This window comes from Procambarus clarkii, chromosome 5, assembly GCF_040958095.1.
Source record: "Procambarus clarkii isolate CNS0578487 chromosome 5, FALCON_Pclarkii_2.0, whole genome shotgun sequence".
NCBI lineage: Eukaryota > Metazoa > Arthropoda > Malacostraca > Decapoda > Cambaridae > Procambarus > Procambarus clarkii.
In genome coordinates, this window is record NC_091154.1 from 31,054,703 (window position 1) to 31,060,702 (window position 6,000).

Genomic DNA, 6,000 nt, shown 5'->3' on the forward strand with positions numbered 1-6,000 from the left:
GGAATTAGACTACAGATTCTTATGTGTAAACATCCATGGATCTCCCCCTTTTAGCCAGGTCAAAGGTCAGCCCCTCTCGTAATTAATAATTCCTCTCTTGAGCAGTGTATGGTGAATGTCAAACCAGCTTAATGAAAAAATTCTTGAGTGTTTGTGCACGTGTGGCCCGACCTCTTTCAGTGTAGGTAGCAACAGCAAATCTCCCCCCTCCCCCTTTTTGAGGTGTATATATTGGTCCTGGAGCAGACGTAGTTGAGATAGAGTGTGGGACACCAGAGTCCAGAGTGGGTTTGTGAGAACATCTCACAGCCAGGGAGAGACAGAGTGAATCAACCGGATGGAGAGACAGAGGTCTTAAGGTAATGTGTGTGATCTCTGAGGTTTTGTTCCATGTCTAAATTTCTTAACTGTTGGCCAGTGTTGGAGTAGGATTTATAGTGGTGAATAGCATAATTTTTGTTCTCAATAAACTCATGTTAAACTTCCCATCTGTGTCAATTGTTGAATCCCTTTAGCTTCTTGATATAATTTGCCAACAACCGTCCCATAATTAATGACAGTTATAGAAAGTACTCTCCAAGTCAAGCAATGTTTCTTGCCTCGTTGCTTGATATAGTCTCAATGGACAAGGCAGATGGTGGCAGCGCAGTTAACCCTGTGTAGCATTTCCTTGGAAGGGTACCTTTGGTTCCGGTGTAACCATCATATGTCAGCTCATATTACAGTGTTCAATAACAGTGTTAGCAAGTGCAACCGATAGGAAGTGTTACTCAGTATAAGTAGTAGTGTTATAATTTATAGTTCATATTCATAGTGGTGTTACAAAGGCATGTTTCACACTTTGTGTCTCAATATAACAAACTGTACACTGTGCATTAATACAATAACTAGCAGTGAAAGAATATCTTACAAGTCCAAAATATGTACGTAGAATTTGCTTGGTCGCTTCCCGTTTTTTTTTAAGCAAAGATGTCTGCTGCCCGGTTTCCCCTCCACAGGTATATCTCACGTAACAATTGTAATTTGATTCAAAACCTGTGATCAAGAGGCCACAAGCAAACACATATTTATAACCCCTTAAATTTGCTTACTGCCATGCAACTTTAAAATTGAACAGTGACAAATTATTCCACTTCTTACAGTGTAAATAATCTCAAGTGAAGGTAGTGTTAGTGTCTCTCTCTCTCTCTCCCTCTCTCTCTCTCTCTCTCTCTCTCTCTCTCTCTCTCTCTCTCTCTCTCTCTCTCTCTCTCTCTCTCTCTCTCTCTCTCTCTCTCTCTCTCTCTCTCTCTCTCTCTCCTCATACGTGATACATAACTGCCAATGCCTCATACATAACACATACGCATGCTTCAACAATATGTATACATTCATAAACCCTTGACACTTGAAACGATTGCAAAAAAAAAAAAAAAATCCATAAAATATAAATTCAAAAAATTGTTCTCTAACAAAACTAATTAAAAGTTCATACAGCCATAAAAGTTCTCAACTATTATAAGGAAAAAATAAGTTTATTGAATCCACTAACTCTTAAAAACAAGAACTATTCAATATATATTCTCGAGAAAAACGTTCATCTTTATCCTTTGCTGCATGTTACTTGTAAGTAACAACTGAACTATGTAACGGCTCAAGTAACAGCTAAAGTCAGTAACATCGAAGGTAAATAACAGCTGAGTAAGTAGCAGCTAAAGTTATTAACAACTAAAGTTAGTAACAACTAAACTTATGGCTAAAGTTAGTAACAACAAAAGTTATGGCTAAAGTTACCTAAAGATAGTAACGGCTAAAAGAAAGTAACAACTAAAGTTAGTAACATATAATTAACAAATAAATTAAGTAACAGCCAAATTAACATTTGAAGTAATAACTAAATGAAGTAACAACTAAATTAAGTAAGAAACCCAAGTTAAGAACAACCGAAGAATGTGACCAGGACAGAAGGTAACTATCCAGGTGGTCTCAGGTGGTCTCAGTGCAACCCGTTCTCGCACTTTCGTATAGTCAATATTGACTTATTAAATACGTGCATATGTGACATACTAATTTATTGTGAATATTTTAGTTTACCTTGAAAAGCTTCATAGAAAACATCGACCTTACCTAACCTTATTAGTATGTTAAGATAAGCATCTTATTGCTTCGTAATTACAATTATTACATAACCTATTATAGGTATAGGTTAAGTAATAATTGTAATTACGAAGCAATAAGATGCTTATCTTAACATACTAAGAAGGTTAGGTAAGGTCGGTGTTTTCTATGAAACTTTTCAAGGTAAACTAAAATATTCACAATAAATTAGTATGTCACACATGCAGTTATTTAATAAGTCAATATTGACTGTAAGAAAGTGCGAGAACGGGTTGCTCAGTTGGTTGATGAGTTTCTCATGGAAATGTATTTCATTCTGAGGACGGGCCGTGAAATTAATATAGATTCTCCACTGAATATTTAACTAATCCCTGCTCATACTAAGCCGTAACTGGCGGGTTCAGTTGGCTTGGGTGCCATACCATGGTGGCCGAAATTCAGATAGTTCCCGCTAGCGTCACTGTCTTTCCTCCGTGCTCATTGGCAGGGAATTATCAAGAGATATTAGAGCAATTATTTTAAAAGTAGTTAGAAGCTCATTAGGCGGAGGTAGTGGCAGCTCAGTAATAAACTCTAATGATTCAGGTGCTGTTTTGAGTTATTAACAGTGGAAGTTGTGTGTTCGCACGTCTCTCAGTATTACACATGCACCCCCCCCCCTGGAGACCACTACACTTGGCCCAGGACTAACAGGTGTATGGGTGTGTGTGTGTGTCTGTGTGTGTGTGTGTGTGTGTGTGTGTGTGTGTGTGTGTGTGTGTGTGTGTGTGTGTGTGTGTGTGTGTGTGTGTGTGTGTGTGTCTATGTGTGTGTGTGTGTGTGTGTGTGTGTGTGTGTGTGTGTGTGTGTACTCACCTATATGTGCTTGCAGGATCGAGCATTGACTCTTGGATCCCGCCTTTCTAGCTATCGGTTGTTTACAGCAATGACTCCTGTCCCATTTCCCTATCATACCTAGTTTTAAAAGTATGAATAGTATTTGCTTCCACAACCTGTTCCCCAAGTGCATTCCATTTTTCTACTACTCTCACGCTAAAAGAAAACTTCCTAACATCTCTGTGACTCATCTGAGTTTCCAGTTTCCACCCGTGTCCCCTCGTTCTGTTATTATTACGTGTGAACATTTCATCTATTTCCACTTTGTCAATTCCCCTGAGTATTTTATATGTCCCTATCATATCTCCTCTCTCCCTTCTTTTCTCTAGTGTCGTAAGGTTCAGTTCCTTCAGCCGCTCTTCATATCCCATCCCTCGTAGCTCTGGGACAAGCCTCGTCGCAAACCTCTGAACCTTCTCCAGTTTCTTTATGTGTTTCTTCAGGTGGGGGCTCCATGATGGCGCGGCATACTCTAAGACGGGTCTCACGTAGGCAGTGTAAAGCGCCCTAAAAGCTTCCTCATTTAGGTTTCTGAATGAAGTTCTAATTTTCGCCAGTGTGAAGTACGCTGCTGTCGTTATCCTATTTATGTGCCTCAAGAGTTAGATTAGGTGTCACATCCACTCCCAGGTCTCTTTCTCGAATCGTTACAGGTAGGCTGTTCCCCTTCATTGTGTACTGTCCCTTTGGTCTCCTGTCACCTGATCCCATTTCCGTAACTTTACATTTACTGGTGTTAAACTCCAGTAGCCATTTCCCTGACCATCTCTGCAGCCTGTGTGTGTGTGTGTGTGTGTGTGTGTGTGTGTGTGTGTGTGTGTGTGTGTGTGTGTGTGTGTGTGTGTGTGTGTGTGTGTGTGTGTGTGTGTGTGTGCGTGCAAGATGTGGAGACACAGCTGAGAGCCTGAGGCCAGGGGGGAAGACAGCTCCCGCCGCGCCTGCCACAACCCGCACTTGACTCTGCTAGGAGATTGTTGAGTCATTTCGCACACACACACACACACAACTTTAAACCAACTTAATATTATGATTCTGGAGCATAGTGGGCTCCTTGTGGTTTTATTTATTTTCGAGAGAATTTTTTTATCGTCTGTTTTCCTGTGTAAGTTACTTGGACCTTTCTTGAGTTTGATGTGGAGGATGAGAAGGGAGTTTCACGACACAATCGGTGGCGTGAGCGACCCAAATATGACCATTTCAGACCTGCCTAAGAAATAGAATTTCATGCAACGCTTGCAGGCTGGATACACTAGCGTGTGTGTGTGTGTGTGTGTGTGTGTGTGTGTGTGTGTGTGTGTGTGTGTGTGTGTGTGTGTGTGTGTGTGTGTGTGTGTGTGTGTGTGTGTGTGTGTGTGTGTGTGTATGTGTGTGTGTGTGTGTGTGTGTGTGTGTGTGTGTGTGTGTGTGTGGGAGAGGCAGGCTACCGTGGTGACCAGCTCAGGAGGTCGTCATGGTAGGTACAAGTGTGTAAGTGGTACCCGAGGAGACCTTGGTTACTGCTGTGTCAGTGGTTGTTATCTTATGTCAACAATCCTTCTTGCTTGTGTGCTGTTAGCTGCTTCTTTTGTCTACTGGCAGGCATAATGGCTCAACAACTTTATTAACTGTAATATATATATATATATATATATATATATATATATATATATATATATATATATATATATATATATATATATATATATATATATAAAACACTTTCAACTCGGTCAAAAGGGAAGCAGTCCTCACTACAGTCCAGGAACATTGCTCAAGCATTCTCCCGTTTGTGTCAGCAGGCTACAGCAAAGACTCAACTCTCCTGTTTGGCAAACACGAAGTCACCTCAGCAGAGGGAATTCAACAGGGAGACCCACTTGCACCCTTCCTCTTTTGCATAGTGGTTCGAGAAATTACAACCAGACTGTCCAGTGAGCTCAACATCTGGTTCCTGGATGATGGCACTCTGGCAGGCACACAAGATTCCAAGCTGGAAGACCTACAGCTGGTGAGGACACGGGGGGAGTCCATGGGTCTCGTTCTTAATCCCTCCAAGTGCGAAATTATTGCATCCAGTGAGGTAATTATGAGAGCAGTGAAATCAGCTTTACCAGAAGCCTCAGTCATTAAACCCACCGACAGCACACTACTTGGAGCACCTCTGGGTCACAATGCCATTGCTGCAGTCCTTGACGAAAAGTTTAGAGACCTAAAGAGGATGGAAGAGAGAATAGGGGACTTGGACTCCCATGATGCCCTTTACCTTCTCACAAAGTGCCTTACCCTGCCCAGGCTAACATACTTCTTAAGGTGTGCACCAACTTTTGGCAACCCACTTCTACATCAATATGATGAGCTCCTCAGGTCAATATTCAGGAAGGCGCTCAACCTAGATTTAGATGACAGTCAGTGGGACCAAGCAACACTCCCAGTGAGGTTTGGGGGGATAGGCATACGAAAGGCAACTGAGGTAGCACTTCCAGCATACTTATCCTCATGTACAGCAGCCAACGAATTGGTAGGGCAGATCCTACCAGAGCGTATGAGAGAGACAGCGGGAACTCATGATCAAACGTTCATCGAAGCAGCCAGACAATGGAACACCATTGCACACCCTCAACCCCGACCACAAGTCCCAAAAGACCACAAGCAGGCCCACTGGGATAGCCCCATAATGGAAAAGACTGTTACAACAGTGATTGACAACGCTGATGCTGAAAACAAAGCCCGCCTCCTAGCGGTAACAGCACCCCACGCCGGGGATTTTTTATTGTCTGTGCCCAATGCAGCCCTGGGAACTCGCCTCAGTCATGACGCTCTCCGCATTGGAGTTGCCCTTCGCCTTGCCGCCCCCATCCTCACCGAACATAGGTGCATCTGCGGAACTGCGATGGCAGACCAATATGGTCGTCATGGTCTGGTATGTCGTAAATCACAGTGTAAAATGGCAAGACATGAAGAAGTCAACGACATCATCAAAAGGAGCCTCGCCACAGCCCGCTGCCCAGCACAAAGAGAACCACACTTATTCAAACCCAACGAGCCTCT